The sequence below is a fragment of the Aedes aegypti genome, chromosome 3 (assembly GCF_002204515.2).
Source record: "Aedes aegypti strain LVP_AGWG chromosome 3, AaegL5.0 Primary Assembly, whole genome shotgun sequence".
Taxonomy (NCBI): domain Eukaryota; kingdom Metazoa; phylum Arthropoda; class Insecta; order Diptera; family Culicidae; genus Aedes; species Aedes aegypti.
This window is the reverse complement of record NC_035109.1, coordinates 343,151,982-343,165,144: the sequence shown is the minus strand read 5'-3', so window position 1 is coordinate 343,165,144 and position 13,163 is coordinate 343,151,982. Positions and strand designations below refer to the sequence as shown.

The window sequence follows — 13,163 nt, the reverse complement described above, 5'->3', positions numbered from 1 at the left end:
ATAATGAATAGTTAAATTTTGAGAATTACGCTGAAAACGCCTAAATGTATGCAATTCCCCAAGGAATTTCCTGACATTTTATAGAAAGTCAAATATTTCAAACGAATGAGCAAATTGGTAAGCATCCTCATAAACTTTAAGGTCTATATGATGTTTAAATCCTTGTTTAGAACTAGAAGTTTTTGGATGTTCGTCAATACTGCAGCGTACATACATGAATTTGAAATTTTACATGATTTGCATACAAATAAATATTTTTTTAAGGCAAAAAACGAGAATTTCATTCCAATATTATAACCCAAACAGAGAATCTCTTTCCAATATTATAACCCAACAGAAAGTATAATTATGTTTGCAATAGCTATCAAGTTTTCCACGGGATGGTTTGTTATGAGAAGGGCGCATCAAATCTATCACAACTGTTGGAAATAGAAGAACCCATCTACAAGGATGTAACGGTTATTTCAACCCATGACTCCTGCTGGAAATCCAATCCATTATCCGACTGTAACTTCAATGATGCCCTGATGCACCCTCCCAATGTTAAACTTGTTATACGATTGAACCAATTAATTGTTATACAATTGACATTAAATATAAAAATATTATTATATCATAAATGAAAAAAATATGCAGCAACTTGAAGATGTGTCCTAGAATTCTTAGAGAATGATTATTAATATAAATAACATAACATTAGATTTTTGGACAATTTAAATTTTTATACTATGTTTTCTTTTGCAGATATATCATGAAATTGTAGCATACTTTTAGCGCTCAGAGGAAACTGTGAATATAATTTGAAAAATAATTTGGAAATGATGGTTTGATAAGCAAACTCAATCAAAAAATGTGATTTTAATTATCATGATTGATTATGATTTCCTTGCAGACGATTCGAAATGTTCTGAAAATTATAAATACATTAAATATTGTGCCTGAAAATGGGGCTTGCTAAATTAGGTGCCTGCTGTATATATATCGACTACAACATGTATGTCGTGCAGAAAACATGGTTTTACTAAAAAGCTGCATTTTACCGCTTCAGATATTTAAGACCCAGCACAGAATTAATATGTTGTGCATGTTTCGTATTTTTAGGAGTTCAGCTGAAAGATCTCCAACCAAAACGGTTTCGTTGTATAGTTTACAAGAGGTCCCTCTGATTTTATCACTGTGTCGAGGTTACCAGCTACCAGCTTTCCTATACCGTGCACCTCCGTTAATTTAAACGGTACCTCATGCACCATCGAGGCACATTGGTCTAGTTTTTAGTAAACATGGCAGCAATTGCGCATTCTAAATATTTCACTATTTTTAGCCATTACAAGTGTATTGGAATATGATTTAGGCTGAAAGACTCTATTTTGGGAAAAGTTAAAAATTTTTGGTTGTCATAGGGCAAAATTCTAACAAAAATGCTGTTTTTAATAACACTCAACTTTTTCAAACAACTATCGTTTAGGCAGACTTAGGCAAGAAGATTCTTCTTCAATCGATTCCTTAGTCTTAAACGTGCGTTTGTGCAAGATATCTCCGCGGGGAGTGGCGTTGAGCGATTTGTTCAGTATAAAGAAGCTTTTCTTGAAATATTTGAAGTACCTGCGACAGTAAGTATTAATTTAATAAGGTTAACATCACTTGGATACAAATTTGCATCCGAAGATGTTGAATCGATATGAGAATGAGTTATGGACTAAAAAAATATTTTGAAACCAAAATTTGCACGGGTTTTGGTGAAAATTGATTAGTTGAGTTTCGAAGCAAAAATTTAGGTTTTTGGACATGTGCAGCTATTTATCGTCTGAACAAGTAGAAAAACATGTTCTCAACTATCTGATATAGTAGATGAATGTTTGACTTTGTTTTTCAACTTAAAACTAAGTTTGGAAATGGGGTTTTTGCCAGCTATTTGAAAATCTGGACCAATGTGCGGGGTTCATTTTTAATTTGAACTTCCTGTCACCCTAGAACGGTGTTTTTGGTTACCTCTTTCACTGTTTTGTTTTGATTCTGCGCTCCGTTCCACAGCGTTCCATCTCACTACACTCCGTTCCATGAGCGAAATGACGTTTGAACCATTTTTAATCTGAACGATGTGAAAATAAGCGGGGTACAAATTAAAAAGTGTTCCGATTAAACGTGGTCAAACCAACGGGGATACCCGGTATTACTCAGACTCGATTTTTTAACGAATTAGCCTTCTACGCGGTCCAATAGAACAGAGTTTGCAGTGATAATCTCGCAGCGACCTTTTATTTTCGTTGCCGCGTAAAAAATAATATGTCGGTGAAAGGACAACTAAAGATCTACCGTTTTGATTCATATTACGGACACTTAAGGCCTCAGTGAAGTATAACCCAGCTTGGACCATACCAAATAAATCATTCTGTATGATTTTTTAGCGTTATCGAGCGTCGGAAGCCCTTAACTTTCGGATGGTGGGTAAAGAATACGCGTCCGCAACTTGAATAATTTTAAATAAATCAAAACGTGTGGCCTTTTCATGATTCTTATTCCGGACGCTCCCTCACTTTTGCCTCATATTCCGGACGCTTTGATTCGAATTACGGACAGCTCATGATAATCATTAATGGAACAGTCAAATCATCAATTGAAATCGTTCAACCACTTAAGAGACGTCTAAGGTAGTTGGGCATTATAAATTTGCTATGATATTTATGGAAAAAAACCTAATAAAACGAGCCTCGAAAATGAGAACTTTCGGATGGCGAAAATTGAAACATTTCGTGTGAAATGTTTCCCATACAAAAGAGAGTGTCCGGAATTTGAAGCTGTCCGTAATATGAATCAAAACGGTATGGCGACGTTACTGTTTTATAAAAGATCTGATGTTGATTTGATTTTGAGTATTTTATAATTTAAATTTTCATAATAGATTGTCCCTTATTTTTTAATAGGCGATTCTTTAATGTATTGCAGTCAGGCATTGCTAAATTCGTTCTCGTTTGATTTTCTTTTCATCTGTATCGGTCCATGATCGGAAATGTTTCGCAAGTAGTAAGAAGCTTGATAAATAACAGCAGCGAAGGAAAGCCCCAAAAAGAGAGCGATGTAATGTTTTCATCTTTCTCGCTTATTCACCATTGGGAGTACGTTTCCGGCATGATAAACAATCCCTGAATATTTGATAGCAATAGTGTCCCACAGGTTCGGCATTTGTTATGATGGGTTTTATCATACTCTGTGATTTCCCCGATCTAATGGAGCTGTATCAGAAGATGATGAACGGATTCTCATGATGTGTTGCGAATCATAATTGTTACAGAGAGCGATAAGTGAGAGATTCTTTCAATTCTCTCAGATTTTAATCTCTGATTGCAGATATGCACATTCAACTTAGAATGCCGTAATTGATAGGGCATAACTCGGATTTAATGCTAAATTGTAGGGTTTTTCCCACCATCTGAAATATTGAAATTTTGCATAAAATGTTAAAGCGATGCATAATGAAGCAATTCAATGCTCATTTCGTACAAGAAACCAATCAATTATTATAGTGTCTTCCCAACTATTAATCCGTACCATTATTAGATTGTTAAGCTTTCGGGGTAACGGCATTCGGGATAGTGTCGTTCGGGGTAGTGTCATAGAGTCCATAACAAGTATTAGCCCTTCAACGCCCAAAAATGAACTGTTATAGATAAAAAAATAATTTCGATGGGATGTGAAATGTTTTGCTAAATCTTGCTTTATTCAATTTAACGGTTCACTTTAGAACCGGTAAAATAAATTATTTCAATTTCAGAAGATAAAGGATGAAGTTTGCTTCTATACTTTGGTAACAGTTCAATCGCACAGCTGAAATGTGTAACTTTTTGAACCATTTAATTTCACCATTTCTCTTTTGAACCGGTAAAATGATATATTTTTATTTCAGATAATATTCCGTGAATATTATTTAACAGCTTTTTTTTATGAAAGTTTAGTTGTTCAACTGAAATGTGTATTGAACCGTTCCACTTTTGAGCCAGCATATAAGGAAACGTAGGCAGTTATTGATTCGGCTGAACTTATTTTTATAATATTGAAAATCGAAGTGTTATATCACATCTTTTTATTTGATGAGCCAGTTCATGTATTCAACTTATCGAGTTAGCCAAAATTCAATTTTGATGAGAGATTAAATATTCTGGTAAATGTTGATTTTTGATGAATCGGTTCACTTTCGGATCGGTAAAATCAATTATTTTTAGTTCAGAAGATAACCGCTGAAATCTGCTGCAATAATTTGGTAGCAGAATAATCAACTGAATAAACTTCCAATCCGCAAATATCTTCCATCGGACAGAGCAGTGAACCCACTGCTTTTTCAATCCACTGCACTTTTCAATCAAAACATCGCCTAAAGGTTGCAAATCAGAGCTTTAATAAAAACACTAATTAAATTCTAACATCGTTCTTTACTTCCGCAAAAGAAAAATTAAATACTCTTAATCACAGGTAAGGCGCAAATACCTTTGAATACTAATACACTTACAGACTTCTTCAGTGTCGAGTGCTCGACTTTAAAAAATATAAAAAAAGAGTACCAGAGCTTAACTGATTAACGGATTCCAATGATAAATTTAATGATTAAATATAAAGAACTCAATTTTACAATGATTAAGTATTATTTTTATGACTAAACTAATTTTTTAGGTGATTAATAATTATGATTCTAAAATCATTTCAGTATGTTTAGTGATTATAATAAACACTTTCGTGCCTGACCTTTAATTTGATCAAAATTTTCGATTTCGAAATATATGTTACTCTGTCGTTTTTTTACGAAACTCCACCAAATTTTCAGGGTCGTTCTCTAAATTCTTCTGATTTTTAGAATCGTGGTTATTGATTAGAAAATCACGAAAGTTCCGAATTTATTGCGGGGAGTTCTGGACTAATCTCTCCTAATTTAATAATTTTGCAAACCAATTCTAAAGAATTATGGCTCAAAAGCCTTGGATGACTTGGCCATTTGCCGGTGTGTTCCAGATTTCCATTCCCTATGAAGATGTGGCCACTATTTTGCCGGTTTTTACTGTGTTACATGTTTTCTAATCACTTATACATATGTAACGAAATCCCGTAAATTTTCTAGGTCGACCACAAAACTCTTATACTTAGTTTATTGGAACGTACTAATCGTTTCGAAAATTACGGCAGTTGCGGATTTACCGCGAGGAGAGCTGGAGTAGCCCTCCTTAAGATTCAGTAGCCTTCAAGATTTTGCAAAATAAGTCTAAAAAATGATAGTGCCAGAGCTTTTGGATGATCTGGCATCATGCCACATATATTCCGGAAAGTCATTCCCGCGGAATATAGATCAATATATGTGGGAGTTGTGATGGAACTTTCAGTAGAGAATTCTTGATTCATGTAAAATCTCTGTAATTTATCAAAGCTCATGACATAGAAAACTTCATGAACTTGCAAATCAAGTTCAAAGAAGGATTGTTCAAGCATTATTGAATAACTTGAGCACATGCCAGGATATTCCGGATAGTCGGAAGAAGTGAATGGTTCTGAAACTGATGCGATTCCTGTATTCATTCTCGAAAGTATGTATGAGAAATTAGATGTTAGAGTTCTTGGACGAATTTCAAGTGAAATCCGTTTAGCGACTGTCAAAATCCATGAACCACGTGGTTATTTTTTTTCTGGATTTTCAGAACCTCCCTCTTCTCCGCTCGTGGTATTTTGTCCATACAAAAATTTCTAAAATTCTACGGACCGTGGTAATTATTGGCCAGACACTTTCTCCCTTAGTTGATGATGACATTATGATCATCATTATAATTCAAAGAAATTTTCACCCTCATTCTTGTTTACTGCGGATCCAACTTCCGATCGAATAAGCCATTTTACGAGACAGTCGGTTGACGTTTTCTGGCGGGCCGCTCATTGTTATTGTTTTAAAAACTAGCATGATATGTGAATGGCGCTGGTACCGTTTTTGTCGGTGATGACATTTTTGACTCTTTCTAGCTATTTTACTACGCGGTTACATGTCTGATGTTACCAGTAAATATAATAAATTCTGAAGATTGAAAAGCTCGTTGCACGCTATTATTGAATAAGCTCCTCCCAAATGTGGTGCTAGAAGAAACGTAAATAAATGGGCCCGCCAGCAAGTTTCAAAGCTGGTAAACAAACAAAAAACATATGATTCGAAACGTCTCATAAAATGGCTTATCCTAATCATTCGGATCCACGGCCTACTTGATGTTGCTGGCGCAAACGAGAATGCAAAACGGTTTCCGAACGAAAGAGCATTCGAACGTAAACAAGAATAGGAGTGAATGATTGAATCTTAAAGTTTTGTGATTATTGATTGGCATTTTTGAGCCATTGAACATCAATCAACTTTGAACCAAGTTTTAATGGATTTTCTAATAAATGGAAAACTTTTTAAATATCACTGATTTCCTTTAAATTTGTGGACTTATACCTTCAAAAGGGGATAACTTTGAAACGGGCCCAACTTTGTAAGGCATGCAGATTGACCAAATAAAACGATTGGAGAGCACAGATTTGATAGAGATATTTTCTTATATTAACGGTCGAAGGAGCACCGTGTTTTCGCCTCGCAGCCATGCTCAGATCCTAAAATATCGACGTTCGCTCGTCAGTTGCTCGCCGTTGGACCAGTCGCGAACATCGCGGAACATCTTTCTCTCCTGCAGTTGCTGCAATTAACCGACCCTTGGATTACGGTTCTTGCAGTTTTCCAGTGTGCTGGAACGCGTTCCCTGGATCGTCGTATCCCGTCAGTGTCTGTGTGTGAGCAGCTTATTCGGATTTTCGCGGTTTCTGGAGGATTTCGAGCCCAGAGACCGTACTTTTCCACCATCCCGGATTAGGTAATCCGAAAATAGTGTGGCTGAATTCCGCTTTCCACGCGTGAATGCAAGTGAAAATCTGTTCCAGAAGTTGAACCAGCATGCACTGTAGCTGAGAAACCGGATTCCGGAAAAATCCAACAGTTTTGGACGATTTTCTCATAAAATTTCCATAACGAGAAGAAATTGTGGGCCTGGGAAGAAAATTTTCATCTTGAAAAATTTTCCCCTCAGGCTGGGTTCACATGCGATTCAACTCTTGTACGAAGTACGAAGAAAAGCGACGCGCGCACCTTTCGACCCGTATGCGTATTGACACGTGATGAGGCGCAAGTGTGAGAGTGAATAGTTCAAAGTGTGCGTTCCATAGCCGGGAGGAAAATCAAACGTTGTGGCCGCACATTCGGCAGTGAAAATTCCTCATCAAAGGCAAAGCCCCTTTCATATGCGAGTGGTGGTGGTAATATAAGAATATTCCCAATGACCTGCCAGCTGAGCAGGAAGATGAACGCGGCGCGGGTAAAGGTTTTCGTCTTGATGTCGTGACACTCAGCAGACAGAAGAGCACTTACTAGTGACTAGTGGCATGAAGCGATTTTTCTAGAATCGCGTACAGTGACCGGTGGAAAAAGTAGGAGCGAAAATCTGTGAGACAAAAGCAGTTAATTAGCCGGAGACGCGAGCGTTGAAAGCTGCCCTGTGTTTAAAAATATGACCGGCTGTTTGAAGAAGGAATTCAGTAACCGAGTGATCGGTGGTGTGCGTTAATGTGCGAGTGCTGCAAGGTTGCGAAATTACGGAAAATCATACGATTCTGCAGACCTTGCGAAATCAGTATTGCTGTTGAATACAACAGAAGGATAATTCCACATACTATAGGGGAGCCAATGGATAAACTGATTCGAGGTAAGTTTCAAATAAATGAACTATATTAGAATATTTTAAAAAAATTTTAAACTGTTTGGTTTCGATTGTTGTTATGACGATCTATACTTGAAGTTAGAACATACCCAGACTTAATATTTCGTTTTCGGTGGCGTTTTACCTATGGAGTTTCTTACTCAGTGTTTCAGCAAGAAATTTGTGTGTTTGTTTCTATACTTAGAAAAAAAACATTGTTTTTGAATTTCAAATAGTTTTGAACATGATTAATTGAATATCTCATCGAATCGCTTATGCTTGAAGTTTACGTAGATCTGCATATGTGCATAACACCAAATTACGATTTCATTATTAAAATTTATAAATTATAATGAAAACACATAACACGCACTTGAACTTGAATCTACATAATTGATTATTCTTGAAAACTTCATCAGAGAACCAACTGCACAATCTGTACCTATCTAATCTTAATTCGCTCTCAAAATTTGGCTCATCGTAACTAATCGCTTCTACCACCGGAATTGCTCTTTTCGACAAAAGTATATCCTTCTTCAAACAATCCACACAGAACCGGAAAACAGCTTTCCACCATGCAATTATCTCGCAGTTCTTCGCTCGCTTTTTCTTCCCATCCGGTTTCCAATTTGCTCCATACCACACTATCTGGGTTTGTATCTTTCAGCACGAGCAATTTGTTGCTGCCCCAAGCGTGTCCCAAATGGAAAGAACTCACGTGTTTTTCTTTGAGCTGATACCACGACGATGTGGCACCAGGTCTGCGTTTGAGAAGGGAGGTTTTGGGGTTTGTTTCCGGAACAGTGCAGATGAGTGCTGGCACCTGCCTAATACATAAAAGATAAGCACTTGGATTGTTCACTCAACAGGTTACTTCTGTAGGTAGTTAGCGGATTGCGCTATCATAAAATTGGCAATTGCCGATGGAAGAAAATGCGATTTCACCAAATAACGTTTCGTGCCTCACTACAAGTTGGGTTTTTAATTGAATAAATTTTATTCATTCATACAAACTAAACAAACTTTTCACTTTTGGATTTTGATTGTCAAGTGCTATAAGCGTATTTGAGTTTGTATACTCAACTTCCTTATGGATATTTCCTATTTCAAATCCATTGTAATCAGTTTTATTGTAAATCACAAAACAATTTTCCCCAGGCGATTCTCGTTTGACTTTAAAACAGTTCTTTGAACGACCATAGCTCGCTTAGTGAAAGCTGCATCGCTTGTAAATCGGCTCGTTCATTATACAGTCACTCAGGTGAATTTGCATATTCTCTTTCCACAAGCATTGCGCTGCGACTGAGCTTGCATGATGAATGCCCACAGCGAGGAAGGATATAATCCGTCGCAAACCACATAATTATTCGCAGGGGAGACCACTCTCGTTTCAGTTTTTTGCGCCAATATTAAATAAACCTATGCAATTAGATATGATTCAATCATAGGTTAATTTTTCTAAAAATGTTATTTTTCTTTGAGTTTGACTAACATTTTTATATTTAAGGAAAAATACTGCAAAATGGGGTATATTTGAGTGTTGATTACAAAACTATAAACGAGAATCGAGGGTGCGACCTCAAGATCGTAAATCTTGTCTTCTACTCACTACTTCACTAGTTCTTCGAACGAATACTCGACCAATGCGCTATGAAACCTATAAATAAATGCTTGCTGCTTATTACTTAACTGTACCATTCGGAATACAAGTTCAATAACTGGCGAAGTTAGACCACGCCCCACATAAACTAAAGTTTTTGCAAAAACATTCGCGTAACATATGAGAAACATCATTTAAACAAACAAACTGTTGCTAGAGCATGGTTTTGTTGCTACAGTCAACCCGTCGTTATTGAAAGGACCATCTACTCATGGAAATATCGAAGCATGGAACATCAATGCTATGGAAAGCCGTTTGAGGGGACCATCATAGTAACCACGAAATTTGATTTTTAATATGGTTCCGTGAGGTCGATATCGCGTAATGGAATATCGACTCATGGAGGTTTAACTGTACATGGTACGTAATTAGTAACTCTTCTACATTGCAACTTAATAGAAACAAACAAACTTCTAGCTGTCATACTCGTAGTTGAGTGCAAATTTCGAGCTACTGGGATGAATCTTCTTGAGTTGTGGGCATTGAAACGCAACTTGCATGCAACGAAGTTGGGTTGCGGATACTTTAAATGAAAGTAATTTGAAACATAACATTAAAATCAGCATTTTGGGAGAAATTGCAAGAGTTTGTTTGAAAAGTTACTGAATACATCCTGATTAACTTGACTTCAATGTTGATTGCAGCTAGAACATTTGGAGCAAAACTCGTGGTTTCAATAATGTTTAACGTCAAACATTTCACCCCAAGTTCATTGGAACAGCAATCCAACAGTATGAGCTTTAGATATTAATATGCAACGGAACTAGAACAATGTAAGTTACAGATGCTTTTATTGATAGATCTCTAAAACCATTTTTGGAAAGTATCTTTTTGAAAGATGTTTCGTGTGCTGAACTATTCTCAATGCACAAATCGAGAGCTCAACATTAGAAAGTCAATAACGGTTCCGGCCACGTCCTCACGGTCATTGGTTAATATATACTACACAAACATCAATACTAGAGATCGAGGAAACCTCTACCGAGACCGAGAATTCTCCACAGTTATCAATAAAGTTTGTGTTAATAGTTCAAAGTAAAAAATCTAGGATTCACCTTTAGTTGAAGTATCAAGCCATGCTATATTCGCACCTGATCAGATGCGTGATATTACTAGATCACCGCATTTAGACTCCGAACATGAACAATGAAGGGACCAAACACTGCTACCATCTAAATTTAGGTTATAGTAGTCAGTTTCTTCATCCTTGTGATGAATACTTTGTAAATATCATTAATGGGGTTAGTTCCTGTACAAAACTTAACCTGGACTGCTTCATTCCATTACTCCGAACACCATTATCCATAATGTAACTACCTCGAATGTGTCACTAACTCGAGAGCCATTACCCCGAACGCCACAACCCCGAATGAGCCATTACCCCAAATAGTTCAGAATATGGCACATTTTTTGTAGACAATAAAATATGACTGAGCTTGGTATGCATGCGTCTGTAATGTATGCTGGCAAGCAACGATACGTGAAAAACGATGTTGAATTTTCTCTTCTTTCATATGTTAGTTGTTAGCTCGAAATATTCTGTTGGTGGATCTTACCCCACATTATCTTCATCAGAGATTTTATTTTATTTTCACCAATCTAACAATTCTTTTGTATTGTTTATTGTCATTGTTATTATTATTCTTTTTTAATTTTAGCCTGAGGCTGGTTCATCACGGTGCTTATTGTTATCACAGCTACAAGTTTTTTTTTATCAGAAATATTCCCTTCTTATTAGAATAGACTGTTATTTCGAGTTATTGTTACAAAAGCAAGCCACTGATATTTTATAATGCTATGAACTCTAATGAAAACATACTTTTTTAAATAAGTTGTACCATAGACAAGTTGTAAAATAATCTTTCATTTCGTTCAAAAAGATTAAAAATCGGTCGAACGGTTCAAAAGTTATAATTTTTTTTGACAAAATCGCGATTTTTCTGGTCACCCTATTTCGGAAATGGTTACCCTAATCAAAAAATCCAAAAACACGTGTATCCTTATTTCAGATAAGGATCAAAATAGCAAATATCACGGAATTCGGTGACCCACTAGATCGGTTTTTCATGGAATGGCTGAGCTGCTACAATTTTAATGTGAAATTTGCCCTTCTTCAAAACAAAGGCTGTTCTCTTGATTTGGGTACCGTAAAACGGGTTAACTTTGATAATGCGGGTAACTTTGATAATGCGGGTAACTTTGATAGTGCGAGACCCACAACATATTAAACGAAAAAAACGAAGTTTCTGTCAATCAGTGAAGAAAAACGAATGCAATAGTAAAGAGCATTAGTATGACACTTCATGTCAAAGCTATTTTCGCTGGAATCAAGTGCATTTGAAGATTTATATGCAAATTTTAAAAAGTTACAAGTTTTTTGCGTTTTTGCACCGCTTACAAACAATCTGTTCTACGATCACTATTTGATAAAGTCATAATTTATTCGTCACTTATCCATGACAGCCTAATTATAGTAGAACATGAATACGGTCTCAAATCTCTTAGCGAAATCCATTTTCACAAACTGGGACCATTTTTGTAATCTAAGTCAGAAATTTCCATATAGCGTTAAACGCCTAGAGGTATGTAACGCCCTATAAATGTTCCGTAATTCAATAAATTTTGTTCGATTATCAAAGTTACCCCAAAACAGAAAACCGACTTTCGATTATATGAAAAATAATATATCCATACAGAATAAATCTTTTGGCAATCTATCAAGTGCAATCGATAGCTAGGATGTCAGTACTTGTTTTAAAAATATATAATGTAATTCTTTGAAACAGCATGCATAAATATTGAAGTTTTCTTCCAAAAAACTATCAAAGTTACCCCGTCTTACGGTATATTGTTACAGTCATATTGCTTATATAACTCACTGTACACCAATTAACTTTTATGAAAATTTCTTCACTGTATCATCAAAAAAACTTAATCTTTCGTGTATGTTGCTAACACGAAATATTATTTATCTTGGATGAATATAGCATAAGTTTTGTTGATTTCTTATTGAAATTCAGGTAAACTATCCTCCAAACCAATGCGGCCTAGATCTAAAAAATGCAAGAATTTCAAGAATGTGCTCTAGGCAAAATATTCCTTTCATCTAATATACCTTTTCGATTGGATCATGATTTTTACAGAGAGCGATAAGTGAGAGATAATCTCAATTTTCTTACAATTCAGCCCCTGATTAAGGTCAAACTGTTAAAAATGTTGAAAAATCGTAATTTAAAAAAAATCGACCTGAGCTGGTAGGAATCAGGTCATTGGGCCGAAATGTTTCAGATCGAATAATTTATCAGGCCGAAGTACGTTAGGCCAAATGGGTCATTAGACCGAAACCAGTCCTGAAGGTTTTTGCAGTGTTTTCAGAATTTTGGTTAGAAGTTAGAAGAATTTTATTTTATCACTACAACGGTTTCTTTTTAACACACCGAGGACGAAGCCTCAAAATCAGTTGGAACGCTAAATTCAACCCACTATATCTCGGCTGTCCTAAGCCCGATTTACAAAATTTTGGCACCTGCAGAAATGTATGGGCTTCTAGATTCATGTCAGATTTTTGAAATATTTTTGGGAATCACTGTTTGATTTGTAGTACTTAAAACACCGGAGCAAGTCCTAAAAAAAATTCTAACCGGCGGTAATTTGTAGATAACTTAGAATTTATCGCGATAACCTATAGATTTTTTTAAAGTATGATGATCGTATTAGTTTAATCTAACAATTGGCATTGAATTTTTGATTGTTAGCCG

General features: G+C 35.9%; 1 protein-coding gene across 19 annotated transcripts in view; it reads left to right on the top strand.

Moving 5' to 3' along the window:
• The window catches only part of LOC5579122 (ryanodine receptor), a 134,689-nt gene that overhangs the window by 10,607 nt on the left and 110,919 nt on the right, over window positions 1-13,163 (top strand). For 14 of the 19 annotated variants that reach the window (XM_021851815.1, XM_021851817.1, XM_021851832.1 and 11 more), the window contains exon 1: window positions 6,627-6,866. The exons of 2 other annotated variants lie outside the window; for them this stretch is intronic. The gene's annotated coding sequence lies outside the window, so the exon portion shown is untranslated. Of the gene's footprint in view, window positions 1-6,626; window positions 6,867-7,437; window positions 7,752-13,163 lie in introns of those variants that run through there. 3 more of the 19 variants (XM_021851822.1, XM_021851819.1, XM_021851816.1) reach the window with 3 other exon arrangements.